Source organism: Aphis gossypii, chromosome 1 (assembly GCF_020184175.1).
Source record: "Aphis gossypii isolate Hap1 chromosome 1, ASM2018417v2, whole genome shotgun sequence".
Lineage (NCBI taxonomy): Eukaryota > Metazoa > Arthropoda > Insecta > Hemiptera > Aphididae > Aphis > Aphis gossypii.
In genome coordinates, this window is record NC_065530.1 from 8,980,809 (window position 1) to 8,997,194 (window position 16,386).

General features: G+C 26.9%; 1 protein-coding gene across 3 annotated transcripts in view; it reads left to right on the plus strand.

Annotated features, from left to right (window-relative positions):
* The window catches only part of LOC114123547 (uncharacterized), a 116,668-nt gene extending 109,483 nt beyond the window's left edge, over nucleotides 1–7,185 (plus strand). For 2 of the 3 annotated variants that reach the window (XM_050210748.1, XM_050210749.1), the window contains exon 8: nucleotides 1,829–4,032. The gene's annotated coding sequence lies outside the window, so the exon portion shown is untranslated. Of the gene's footprint in view, nucleotides 1–1,828; nucleotides 4,033–6,949 lie in introns of those variants that run through there. The other variant, XR_007606976.1, reaches the window with a different exon arrangement.
* The last annotated feature ends 9,201 nt before the right edge of the window (nucleotides 7,186–16,386 follow it).

Sequence of the window (16,386 nt, forward strand, 5' to 3'; positions counted from 1 at the left end):
CCGCCATCTCGTTCGGTTCTACAGCCCTGCAGTGCAGTATACGTCGCTATACCGACGCTAAAGTCATACAATTGTATTACACCCCGTTATACATACTGTCGTCGCTTCCATAATTGTCCATTGTCTTCCGCGAACGTTATTTTTTTTTATTTTCACTATTATTAATTCTATAAACTCCTCAGTTCTCTAAACATCAGCACAAAATGTTAGGTTATGTTCACTTTTAAGTAGGTACTGTAAAATAATAATAATATACAATTTTATCCATTATTTACTGTGGCTGTGACAAACAATAACGCTGCAAAGTCTCGCCAAACTTTTTTAGAAGTATTACAAAAGTATTTACATACAAATTTATTTCACGAATTCAACAACGCTCGAATGATTTATTCAACGAATTATTTTGAACAATAGTAATTTTTAAACACAGACATTGGTAAAATAATCATTAGGACGGTAATGAATTCAAAACTTGTGATTCGTAACTCTGATGAACTTCAGCAGTGATAAATTATCCGCAAGAACGCTGTGAACTAGTGTTGTATTAAAAAAAAAAAACCCCTACAACGTATTATTATCGCTCGGAAACCATGACAATGACGACCGTGGTAGACAGTCGTATGAATATTATTTTCACTACAGTTTCCGCCGGACCACGGCGATATGATATCCGCACTTTTGTTCACCAAATATAACGCGTGTACTTGGACGTACGTACAACTACCACCGGATCTATATATATATATATATATATAGTATACCTACCTACATGTCACGATACAACATGTTAATAAGTATATATTCATTGATGTAGCGATAGGAAAAGATTTGTGAAGGAAAGTTGGCCATGCGCTTCCATCGCTTATTCAAATTTCAAATTTCATGCAAAACTTTTAAATTTTAATTTTTTTCAGTATTTATATCACAATATCTGATGACTGATGAGTATAGACTATAATGCATTATAGGTATAAAATAAAAATACTAATAATTGTTTTAAGCTGTGTCCCCCTTTTCTCCCCCCCCAATCCATAACCCAATAATATGTATATTAATATACCCTGTGTTACGATCGATCGAACCTGTCGACGATCAACTTTAAAATTACATCGGGAATATTAAAGGCTATAGCGGTCCGTGGAAGTTTTTCCATTTATCTATACATTATATTTCTAACGCGTGCATATAAATGTTCCCAAAAAAGCCTCGAGTTTATGATCGAATCTAAATGAGGACACAGCGGACTTGGGCACAAAGGTATATATACTTAATTAAATGGAACACATGCAACCGCATTCCACTCCAATCTCACTTTTTTCAAGGGAGGGTATTAAAGGGAAGAAAGGTATTTTGATTTATAATTAAATACAAACATTTTTGAGTACGACGACCGGCAGTGTATTATTGATACTTGCCAACATCCGAGGTGGTGTGCTGTGCATACGTTCAAAAAGGGTTTATTTTTGTTTACCTGTAAGATAAACCGATGACGATAACTTTGTAGGTACACGAAACCCATGATCGCTTTCTACAACGTTATTATTATTATTATTATTAATACATTATTACTGTTTTTGTTGTCGTTAAGAGAGGTCGGCTGCCTTTAATTAAAATACAAAAAGAGAGAAAGAGGAACTAGGTACTCGTTAACCATTACCAAAATGCGGCTATTGCTCTTTTAATTACCGTGTTTGAGAATTGGAGTTTGAAAACGATTTACAACTAGCAACGTGAAATATTTATTATGTTAATATTATCATAAAGTTTATTAAAACACGAATACACTTGCTCAAAATTCTAGAGCTTATAATAATTGTATGTGTTTCAGATTCTCAAATAACATTTCGACGGCATGTGTATGCGTGCAATTGTGTATAATGTATACAATTCAATGTATAAATAGTTAGTATACATTATAATATTAGTCATACATTTTACGAATATATAAATATTAAATGGTTTAAAATTATTCATGGAAATGGGCACGCGGTTACCTTTGAAATCGTACTCTTTAAGATTATTTAACTTTAATTATAAAACGTTGTGGTGACCCGCTGTGGACGTGAACAGTGTATTGTTCTAATATTGTATAAGAAATTAAATTATTTGATTTTCTGTGTTTAAAGTGTATACGAATGATTTTTGGATGATTTCCTGGTTGATATCGTGGCCGATTACTTTTTAATTATTTTTCAAAATATATTTATGCCAATATTCAAATGATAAATATTATATTTTATCATTAAAGCGTTTTTGAAACAATCGTTCATTTGTGTGTCACCATTACGTGAATAGATAATAGCTATAATGTTGACGGACGTGGTCCTTTTTTTTGTTAACTATAATATTTTGTAATTAATATTCTGTAACTAACTAGGCAAAGTTTTCAATTCCTAAATAATGAGATTATGAACTTAACGAAATCTGTGCTTCAAAAATGTATTATCTCCGTGTCAATTAAAATCGTATTTGGTCTTTCAAGTGCAATAACGTTGTAACTACACATATGAGTGTATTATAAAGAAAAATACTCTATATATTTAAGATAGACGTGACCATTAAATTACAGTTGACATATATGATATAATTTGACCGGAGGTTGTTTTTGTTACTTATACTGCATCGTTCCAAATCAAAAATGCATTTATTTTGAGTTAGATAATATTTTATCAGATAAATCATACTAAGCAACAAACAATAATTTACGAGGATTTATTTTTGAAAATCACAATTGAATGTTTCATTTCTGTTATTTATTACTATTTGATATACGTTCACAATCAAAATGACAATACTGTAATTGAATTAAACCTTATTGAGTAATTAGAAAAAAAAAGTGTTTAAAATCAACCGGTATTTCAAACTATTCGTATAACACTAAATAATACTATTGTTTTTATCTCTTAAATTTTCTAGAAAATTGTTTTTATTGTTATTATTTATTATTAAAATAAGATAATGCTGTCAATTATATATACGCATAAAAATCGACTTTTTGAACGGTTACTGCGAAATTTACCCTTTTTATGTTATACCTTGACCTATCATAATATTATAATATATAATATATGCTATAAATTATTGTGCTATATGTTTAGATAATTATTATTTTTTCTACGTTTATTGTAAAAAGTTTGATTATTACTTACTGTCTCTAAAATGTATATTGCTATAAACTATAGATGATAATATAATGTTATTGTTAGAAAAAAAAAATTTAAAAATGTTTAAAATATTGTTACTCCAAATAATACTATTTTATTTCCATAAACTGTAGTTGTTTTTAACCAAAAATAGCACGCTAAGGTTTTATGAAATTATATTAAATATAAAACGATATACGATGTATTAACCATTAATTCTTACACTTTATAACTAATCAAATAAATTATTTCAAATGATGGATAATAAATCGAAATTGTTTTCCCATTTATTATTATTTTAAGTCATTGAAAGATTGAAATTATTTATTATTATTACTATTATTATTATTATTATTTTTTTTTTTTGTAAAGTTTGAAAAACATTCGTGTATCACATACGAATTTGATCGTTTTTATTTAATTTTGACATTTTATTATTATAATTGTATTAAATAATGATGAACAAGTTGCATTCTGTCACATAAAAACGTTTTTGATTATTATTATATGATATTTTTATTTGAACTCCTTGCTTTAAAACAATAAAAATGACTGTAGTTTATAAGAATAATTTAATCAAGTTATATTATGTTATATTAATATAAATATACGGTCGTATATAACGACGAAATTTATATAAAAAATAATAAAATATTGTATTTATAATTATTAACAATCAAAATTCAATCGTCATGCAATATTAGTTGAAAAACAATGATCATGAGCGTTACACAAGCAACAAACGCTAAAAAATTGTTTTCTGCGTTTCATAATGTCATCATACATTGGTTGCATTACTCTAATGTTATGTTACTTACATATTATATTGTGTACACATCAGTTGTATTAACGTATTGTATGTTTATTAAAAATACATTTTAAGCTAAAATGTTTTTATTTTTTTATAACCTACCTACCCACCTCTTACAACAATTAGCTGAATGGTCAATGTCTTGGATACAATTGTTGGAAACATTAATTCAATACTTGTTAGTAATATTATTACTGAATTTAGGTTTCTAATAATAATCATAATTATTATTATACCATTTTATTTTTGACAACATTGAACAATATTTTTCCAAAATTGATAACTTATACGATTTATTTATTTCATGATGATCAATAGTCATATAAATTATATGTAATGTTATTTATTTTATTATTTTTTTTTTTTCTGAAGAAAATTTAAATAAAATATTTTAGAATTTTGATAATAGTTTAATAACAAAATATGTATGTTTCGTAATAAATTATATAACATATTAAGTTGAAAATTTGAAAATATAATCATATAAAATATATTAAATATATAATTTAATTTATTTCAAAAAACCATCTAAATATTTAATTGAGGTTATTTCTAAATATTCTCCTATTTAAATCATTAAAATATTTGTATATTATTATGGATAGGTTTTTCTCAATTATATATTATTTAATTGATCGTATAATATTATCATAACATTTGTTGAATTTTAGATTATGATAAACCAAAATGTGAATAAGTTCTTTTATACGATTGCTTGTTATCATTATTGTTGAAATAAATACGTAAATTATTCTCAACGAACCGTATTGATGCCACGGTATTCTATTCGTACTTCACAATAACGAAGGCAGTCAATCAATTTTGCACTGATCTGACTTTCTACCGTAACTCTATTGTTTGTACCCCCATAATTGTCTATAGTATTACGACGGATATCGTGGATACATCTAGTCTTTAGTGATTGATCACTGAAGTGGTCTAATACTAGATGTTAGTCGCAACCGTTCTATCATCAGCTATGATGATCGATGATATATAAATGGTGACATTATCATAAATAGAAAAAGTAAACATACAAGGCAAATACGTCGAAGTAGCTGTCATCGCAATTAATGTACATTACCATATTAAAACTACTATTAATACTACCAGATTATTGAATAGGTATATGTAGTTAGTGTCCTGGAAAATATTTTTACGATCTTGTCAAACAGTATCTGACACGAGTGTTTTTTTTTATGTGGCTACCGTATACAAAGAGTTAAAACAAAGTTTAACAAAAATCATTCAGCGTATTGTAATTCGGTGTGAAAGTGGTTATGCGAAAATTCACTTTAACACTGGCATTAAAATATGAACGAAGACCGTCCAATTTGGCAGTTGAATATTCTAAGACGATATCACTGCTCTCAATGTTTATGATTATCATATTGCACGTGATATCCACGGATTACTAACATAATATATTAGCCTTGTGGTTCAATTTTAATTTAGTATACTAAAAAGATCACAAATTATTACCAACCAATCCACAACAGAAAACCAAGTCATATAAACATTATCGCATTAAATTCATAATTTTAATTATAGTTATGAAATATTTTAATACACTCGAGTGCTTAATGAAATTATTTTTGATCAAGTGAAACGAATTTAAAACTTACACATTTTTCTATGAAAAACTTTAATTAATATAATATGAAATTTATTTGCGACAAATGCGTTTTAGGTAGTACTTTTATGTACTTCTATGTTAATCCATTGAGTTATAGTTTACAAATTACTAAGTACTTGGATGAATAATCTACAGTTTGATAAACTTTTAATTGAATGAGTGAATACATACAAAATGTTATCTTCAATTGTTTCATAAGTTGCAAAACTCAAAATGTATAATAATTTTAGATATATTTTATATTTTTACATTTAATTTGTTACCTAAAATTTTGTTTTGAAAAAATATAGTAGTTAACGCTGTATGCTAACTTTAATATACAATTTAATGTTGGCTAAATTAGTCATTTTAAAATTTTAATAAAAATCTGAAAAAACTAAAAAGTTTAAAAGTTTCCCTAACATTCTGATTGGAATTGGATTTATTCATATTTATAATGCTATTTAAATCATTTTAATACAAACAGTAATACTAAAATTTAAATTTTAAATTAAAAAAACTTGACAAGATTTTTTTATGAAAATATATTAATAATCCGTTTGATACAGAGGCGGATCTAGAAATACGAAATGGGAGGAGAAGCTAATTTGTATTACAGAAAGACAAAATATATAATTTTACTATATACATATTACATTCGTATGTATATTAATTATATATAATGTATAACACGTCCAAAGAGCAGATAAAGCCCTTAGCCCCCCCCCTGCCATCTGCTCCTGTTGTCATATATATAAGTAACAATAGATGTTAGCTAATTTATAAATAATTTTATTTTTATAAGTAAAATAGTGATGGTCTCTAAAAATATTATACTTAATAGTACTAACAGTCTAAGAGTGATTATCAAAAACAAATTTTATTTTTATAATATTATAATGCTAATCTTATATACGTATAGTTAAAAATCTAAAAATATAAATTTTAAAAATTTGATCTTAATTAAATTGAATCAAAATTATAATATCAAAATCATTTTACAATTTTTCTTATATTATGCATTATAAATAATTAATACTTTATAAAAAGTTTGATTACAGAAACTAATTGTAAGCATTAGGGATTTAAATCAAGTTATTATAATAATAGCGTTTCTTGTATTCATTAATTATATATCTTATAAATTAATATATAAAATATAAAAAATATTGAATATCTTTGATGATATTTAACAGAAAAAAGTACATTTTATAGGATAATAATATTATCCTATAAAATAATAAGTTATTTATCATTACAATTTTATATTATGTGTTAAAATATTATAAGATGTAGGACGTAGGTATACATTAAAACAATATGATATTTTGTATTGAATAAATATTTTATTAAAAAAAATGAATTTTATAATTTTATAAGCTTCGTACTGGCACTGGAAAATAATATTTACGTCACATCAAGTACGGAATCACTATAGTAAAACATACAAGCAACAACAGCTTGTACAATGTACATATTGGAAGAAGCGATTAAGAATGCAAACGAATAATATTGTGGTTGATACTAAAATTATGATACGTGTAAAAAAACACTACTCCGTTTCTAGACACCTTACACTTTGGCGAATTGTTAATACCTTGAAAATCATGTAGACATAATATAAAAAATAAAACTATACGCAAACAAAATCATTTGACGTGTAAACTTATTGAAAAAAAAATCTTACATTTTACCACGTAAAAATGTAAACATATTTTTTGTATCAAAAATATACAACGAGTATTTTCATATATTATGAAATCTCTTTAAACGAACACCTCAAAATAGCGAACATTTTTTAGAACTGTCAACATTTTGACGAGTTTTTTATAGAAAAATTTCTAAATATTGGACAATTTTACGGTATTTCAACTTTTGTTTTTCATTACTTTCAACTAAATTTAGAAAAATAATTATGGAATGTCCAAATACAATTTTACACTAGTAAGTTGCATTTTATAATTATTGTCCATTGTAAACATTAATTAACTACATAGGTACTATATTTTATCTTATCCGTCCAATCATTTAAAATGTTATCGCGTTGACAAAAATATTTTTGTTATGTAAAGTTGTCCTATTTATATTAAGTTGTGTTGGTTATTCAAATATATAAACGTATATTGTAGTAAGGATGTTTATTACTCAAAGTCCAGTAAATGAAAAAGAAGTTATTTTAAAGAAAAAACTGGCATTCTTGAATTTCAAGCGTCTGATATAAGTTTGTTTACGGAAAAATTTAGAGTAAGTATAAAACAAAAATCACAGATATCATTGCAAATAAAGAATGATCATCAAAAACTTAAGCTGAAAATAGAAAATAAAAACGAAAATGAATAAAGCTACAGAAAATAGAAACCTTTATCATCGATAACATACTGTTAATCTGTTTTTTAAAATAACGAGAAAAAAATTTACCAGTTTCAGAACCAATGCTTCAAAAACAAATAAAAAAAGTCGTTGAGCAACACAGATACATCGATATTAAAGGTTCCAATGACTGGCTAATTCTATATTATCATTATAATATTGATGACCTACATTTTAGCTATTAACTATTCAAAGGATGTCACACCTACATAATATGTTGTCACCGTCCCACATACAATATATTATAACATAGAAAATTTGCAGAACTAATTTTATGTTGTTGTATTTAATATTAGAGTAAATTTTCCTGTTATTAAAGCAAAAAGAAAAATTATTATCTTATATCTAAGCCATCACTTTAAAAATGTATATTTCTATTTTAAAATAAAATATTACAGCTTTAAATTTTTATAACTCAATTTCAAATTATAATAATATATGCTTATGTAATGGCCTAGATATAAAATATTATATTCTTAACTTTAAATTTGATAATAAGTAAATTTACTTTAATATTAAAGCTAACAATATAAAATGGATTCTGCTGAACGAAAATTTGGTTTGTAATACAAAAACAACATATTATGTGGGTGTGACATAATCTTAAGTATTATCCTTATCGGTAATTAGCAAAGATAACATAGAAAAAATTTATCTTTTGTTCGATAATATTAAAAAATGTATACTTTTCTTTTATACCACAACTAAAATTAGACGATTAAGTCAAGAAAACTTTATAAAAATTTTAAATCGTTTATTACTATTTATACAATTTTCATAATATATAATTAATATTAAATGTTATATTAATAATAATATTAAGCAACAATCATAATTTTACATTTATAACAGATTATAGAATTTATTAAAAAAACTATTTACTTTTTTCAATTCTATGTTAACTAAATATGTTTTGAAGACATTTTTATAAATTATTATCTAATAATACATAAATTTACACTTAGGTTTACAATTTTTTACCAACGTACTTTAAATGTCTTAAAAATACTAAAATTGACGTTCATAAACATAAATAAAAATCCTTGTAAAATAAGAAGTCTTAAATACTCACAATAAAAACAACAATCATTTAAAAATCTTAAGCAATTCTAATACCTTTATTATAATACTATAAAGTCATTAAGAGAACAAAGAATATGTTTCATATAGATATAATGTACTCTTATTGAAATGTTCACAGATTTCCTGTTGTAGAATCAAATTATAAAATAATATCTACCATTATGGGTGAACACAAAATATATTATATTATTATGTATTTTCAATTAGAATAGTTATTATATTAATTATGTTAATTTGGTTCATAAATCGTATACGATTAATGTTGAACGCTCAATTAACCGATGATAGGATGTGATATTTTAATAACAGTATTTTTTATAAATTCTTCTACTATAGAGGATTTCATACAACGAAATAAAGTTAGTAAACAAATAACGTTGAACGTTAAAAATTAAATAATTATCATAGTTATTTTACTGACCATAAAACAAATGTTCAAAATAAATGTATAAAAACCTGTACCCATGTTGCTCAATCATCGGTTCTATATCTAATATAACGTCTAACGTAACATTATTTACAAATAATTTTCATTCTCTCATAATCTAGTTGAATAATCATTTTTTCTAAATTCGGAGATTTACCTAGACATTTTCCATTATTTTTACCACAATAATAAATGATTAAACTTAAAATTTAAAATATACATTTGTATATATATTATATATACAGGATGTTTATTTTATCATTAAACACTCGTTATTTTGAAGTGTCGACTTTTTTCAATTTTTTTTTTTCAAAATTTTTAGTTTTATACTTTTTTTAAACTATACATTATTATTTTTTTCACTCTTATACCTATTTAATAGTGAAATCACTATCAATTTTTGATTTTCAAATGGCAACCTAAATTTTAAAATATAAAATAATGAGACTATTCTTTTTATGAAATTAAACTTTAAAATTATTATTTTTCATTTAATCGTTAGAGAGTTATAGTTGCTTAAAGTTGTGGCATTATAAATATCTTTTATGTACTTGACAAAATGCTGTGTCCAAAATTATACCATAATGTACTCGTATTGTGTGTACAAAAATCGTTCTCACATGTTTCCCGTCTGTAATCAACACACTATTATATGGGCTCTATGTGTATTGAAACCATATATTATGTTCACGATAAGTACATTTTTAAAATTTATTTTTTTACTTTTTAAAATTCAACAATGGGTTTTTGAATATATACATAACTTATAACTAAAATTAGGTGCAGTACGAAACACTATGTGCTATACTAAATTAAAAGTGTTTAGTACCTAGTCGTCAATGATAGTACCTAGTCTGTAAAACACCATTACAGTACTTATATTTTATTATAATGAATACTATATAACATTATATTATATACCAGACACGGTTGTGTGATCTTACATTCATTTAATCGTCCATAATTGATTATTGATAAAGTGTATTATAATTTTTCTTAGATCTGCTACATAATATATGGAATATGGATGCTAGTATAAATAATAATATTACTAATATTACTAACTATTGACTTACTAATAGTGTATTTTGTCTTATGGGATTACGACAGTAGTAGTCAGATCTGTATTAGTGATGGTTGTGAAAACGACAATGGTAGTTGACAGAAGTCATTTACAAAGATCCGTAGCAGGACAGTAGAGCAATGTCGCCTGATTATTATTAAGGAATAAGGATTTATACGCATTGTATACCTTGACTAAAGGTCTACTGGACCAGTCAGTTTGATTAAGACTCGTCGACCGTTACTATTGTTTACATCAATACAATTTATATCATAGTATGTATGTATGTGTGAGAGAAAGTAAAGGTTTTAACTTGGTTACAAAACCCTTTGGCTTAAATGTACATAATTTGTATATGTGTTGCGTAAATGTTATTTTAATTTTATATAATAATAATAATAATCATTAAAAATTCATTAAAATTCAACTCCTCTTGAATACCTACTATAGAGATATTACAAAAAAATATTTAAAACGACGATTTTACAAGTTTATCGATGTTTTACATGAAAATAGTTAAAACTTAAATAAATATTGTTGTAAATTTTATTTGTACGTGAATGTATCATGTATTGGAAACAGAAGTGTGCTAAAGTATTTAAAATTATCAATTTACTATTTTAATTTATTATTTTACCGGAGAATAACTAGCATCATACAGTATGATGTAGAAACTTACAGTATGCTAAATTTTAAAAAGGCAGGCCAATTATAAATTACGGAACCCTCCTAATCATATTACAGGATTACTTTTAATTGTTTTTCTAAAAGATCAGATCATTCATAGGTGGATCTTGAGGATCTAATCCCCTTGAGTTTTTGATTAGCTCCCCCACCAAATGTTCACCATAATTATGTACCTACAGTGTTATACATTATTCAAAAATACTACTATTAAAGACCATAACAATATACAGTGATTATTGTATCATTAAACACTCGTTATTTTAAAAAGAATTGATTTTTTTCAATTTTTTTTTTTTTTAACGTTAAGTTTTATGGTTTTCCAAAACTATACAACATTTTTATTTGTTTTCACTCTTATACTTAATAGTGAAATCACAATCAATTTTAGATTTCCAAATGGCAACCTATACCTACTTAAAACATCATAAAATAATAGGGCTATTATTTGTATGAATTGTATAGTTAAAACTATTATTTTTCATTTAACCGTTAGCTTATCAAAGTAGAGTAGTTTAGGGTTTTCAGGTGTTAGTAACAGAGGTTATTACAACTGTAAGACGTTAATTATAATACGGACTGACTATGCATGGACTTAACTAACAACTACAACCTTTAGGTACAAAGTTCATCACTGAACGATAATAAATAACGAGTTTAATACATATGAAAATAATAAATATGTACCTATTATAATTATTTATTACCCGTGTGACTACTGGTCTTCAGAAATATAAATATATTAATATAAATATTAGGCTGCAAATTTTATAAAATATATATACAATTGTATAAAATAATATTATATTTTTTTTATAATATAAAAAAGGGATCTATTGACACAGGACAGAATGGTTTGTAAAATTGTAATCCATATTACTTGCGACACATGAGATATAACACCGTTTTATAAGGTTAGTATTTATCCAATTTATCAGTCGTTCCTTGCATTAAAAATATTGACCAGTGACTAAATTCTGGTTATACCATTTTCCAAAATAAAGCGTCGAACCTCCGTTCCGTCGATGCTATGGACCCGAGACAGTCCCTATTGACCTCAAAACGAAGTTCCTGGTCATCGGTCTACGTGCTACTGCTGTAAAACCACGTGATCAAATTTCCATGAGTACTCAGCCATCGCACATGATGTCCGTGGTTACGTTACGACGAATGCTTGACCGGTATCTTTTTTGGCCTTAGCATTAACCCTCGTAGAGATGACCGACGATGCTTTGAAGTAGTTTGAACACAGTTGATTTCTTGTTATGAGCTGTCACAGGCCGAGTAGGATCAGATACATTGACTAGCTATGAAACCAAAGCGACAACTGGTCAAACACATCTGAGTGCAACAAATCTTGAGTTTTTAATTGGAGAAACAGAATAATATATCAAAATAAAACATAGATAATTATCAATAATAGAATTAATGTTTTAGTTGATTTATCTTGTAGCAAAATGAAAATAAAAATCACTCTAATTTCATGATACAACAAACAGTGGAAAATTACATTTGTATTTTTGGAATATGAATTTCTGCAGTATAGGATTAAAGCACTCAACGCTGAATATGTAAATATGTAATTAAAAAATGAATATTCCGGTTCCTTATTAACTTATTATTTATATTATTTCTAATAATATAAGCAGAGCAAATTGACGTTTGGACAATTGTTTAATATATCTCACATATTCAATGTTTAATATTAAATGAAATTTATCCTAAAAATAAAAACGTATACGTGATGAGTGACATATTATAAAATGTAATATATTACGCATATAAATATACATATAAAAAATATATATATAGTTTAAACATTTAAAACAGAAAAGTTACAATTTGCAATTTCGTAGAAATAAATGGTTTGTTACTCATTTAGTGTGTCTGACGTATTGAAATATTAAATACAGGGCTTGAAAACGTTATAATAATGTTATGATTATAACGTTATATTTGAAAAAACGATTGGAATTTATAAACGTAATTATAACGGAAATGATAAACATAAATAATTAAATAACACAAAACAAAACGTAACGTTTAACAAAATATATAATATATCTATAAACAAAACATAACGCAAAACATTATTTATATATTATAGTATACCATTAAAAATAAATAATTAATTTAAATATTACTAAAAAATTTTAAAAATTAATACGTAGGTATAATAGAATAATTGTATTTCCAATAGCTAATAGTGATGCCCTATTGCTCTGTTACTTTGAAACACGTAAATGCGTTTAAAATTTAAATTCAGAAAAATAAACGCAAACGTTGAATAACGTTTTAATTCTAAATAACGATTAACAAAAAAGTTGAATAACATTTAAATTCTGAATAACGATGAACTCAAAATTTCTGTAACGTTTTTATTCAAAATAGCGTAAAATGAATTTTTTTTCAAATTCAAGCCCTGATTTAAATGAATTTATACAAAAATTAAATCATTTTGTTGACAATAAAGTGTGGATTTTATAGTATTATGATTCTTCTAAATTTTTTATCCTATTCATAACTCAAAATTTCGATCAGTTATTTATAAAAAAAAAAAGAAAAAATTTCTTGGTATTGGGTTAATTATTTAAAATTGCACATAAAAACTGTATATTTTATTTATATCGTATGTTATGTTGATAAACATAGACCTGGTTATTATATTTTGAATTAAATTAAAATTATTTTAACATACACATCGTGTAATATTATAGAGTACTATTATAGTATTATGTATCAACATTTTTATTTTGTTGACCGGGTAAAAATGATCACAACAAAAATTGATAATAATATCGATATGTGTATTATAATATTTTAATCTTTTATTTTTTATCATTGTAAGTGTTAAAGATTATAATAATAAATATAAAATTCACAATCATAAAGGCTGATAGTAGGTACATACAACTTATTCGTACAATTTTTTGTATGTATAACGAATACGTCAGACGGTGTCATATAATAGAACGGATGCGACCGACACGCGACGACAGACGTAGTTAACATAATAGTATGTAAAGAATGCTACGGGTGAACGAGACGAACAGTTGTACGACTGATGACGATTAAACATTGGACGGATACTAGCGGCGCGCCATAGGGTTAAACAGAGACACCGATTGGATATCGACGGACGCACACAAACCCGCGGTGGCGCAAGCGAAAGGTCCGACAATAAATATAATATAATAATATAGTGACAGTGTACGGATCACGAAATCGGTCCGGCTTAAATTGGATTCATACAACTAAAAGGGGACACGATAATACTATAATATGGGTTTTAAGGTAGGTACTTAACACCAAATCTCAACTAAAGGCGTAAAAAAAAATTAAAATAGGTACATACATTTCGCAATACATAGGTGTATTTTTTATTACTTATATTTTTATAAAAAAACTACGATTTGTCACTGTGGTTTCTACCACCCAATAATTTTTGTAGTAAGATGAGGTAGAAATAAAATTTGACAAAATATTTCAGTGTTTATTAATTGAAAAAATTAGACTAAGTCCCCAGAACCAAATTATTAAGCAGTCTGGCGTGAATGTGATAACTCGACAATTGACATCGACCGCATCAACTCACGCGATGGTAGCACGAAAACGCACAAAATATATCACAACCACGTGGACTCGCGGAAAACCTTTGAGCGTCGAAAACAGTTCACACAAGTTAGGTTAGTGGTGATGATATCAAATTAAAAGTATAACAGATCACGATAATACCTATTATGCGATATCGTGAAGTCGCGGATTACGCGGATGGCGATAGTAATAAAATGTCGGTGCACGCAAAACGCACGTATTCGGAGCACGGAACACTATTACCCAGCTGCAGGTCCTGTAATGATGTGCGGTTTCGGCGAAAGTGCATAAAACGGGACGAGCTGACGGCACAACGAAACTGAATGTATACGATAAAACACGCGGCCTGCTCACGAACAGAACGAGTAAAACCCTACGGCGTATGGCGATTAAACACCGAGCGATTACAAACGATATACTGCACGTTCCGTAGAAATGTCGAACAGCGATTGCGACGGACGCACACTAGATGGATGGCACGTAGGAAAAACTCGGCGACACGAATCGCGTATTATGGTCGGTTTAAGACTTTAAAATAACGAGACTTAGAGAGGCGGTAAAAATATCTCTGCCCCATGTCCGTCCACAAATGAACCGTTTCAAATTTGAAATGCCTCTTCACGTTATTTTCGAACGCAGCGACGATGTTATCTAAAATGTATGAATACAAATCAAAACATCAAAAATACTTAGCACGGGAGTGAAAATTTCGATTTAATAGACATAGTCCATAATCCTTACCAGATGTGCTCAGTAACCGATGAACATTTGAGAAATTACGTCATAGACAAATGACAATTATAGACACGTACTCGACATCTGATATGGATGAATCTTTATATTTTCTATCAAGTCTGGCAGATTTGACGGCTAGGACAATACACTGACATGGGGTTTCGTTGTGATACATAACCCCACTATCCCATTCTCTATCCAAGGTGTCTATGGTGTAGAAAGTCGACAGGGTTATCTGTTAGCATGACCCCATCACAGTCAAAAATCCTAAATAGCCACAGACTCCGTACACGGCAAAGTATTAGGATTTTCAATAAGACTTATTCAATGATAAAAATTCTTATCATTTTTAAACTGCCTTATTCACAGATAAATATTATAATAACCATGAAATACGTGTTATAATAATTGTAATATAATATTATGGACTAGCAATGAGTACAGCGTATTATGGATATTAAAAGAAAATTAATTAATTTAATCATTACAATTTTTATTAATATAACTAAAATTATTTCCAACAGGGTCCAACAGGGCCAGATCAACATAGTATGTAGATATGAAAGAAACTTTTTCTGCGTAATGGTAAATATAAAGAGCTTCATCTTTCATATATTTATAAAACTGTAATAGATACAAGAAATACATATATGTTATGTATTCCTTTAAAAGGGGTATTACCAATATATTGCTCCAGGGCGGTTCCGATACATAATCCGTCTCTGCAAGTTCAAATATTTATAAAATGCTGTGTTATACTCGAAGATCTATGATTTTAATATATAAACACTTGTATGAGCAGTGAAGTAGCTAGACAGCCATTATAATATAAAGGCGACGACGTTCTGCTTGGAAGTTACT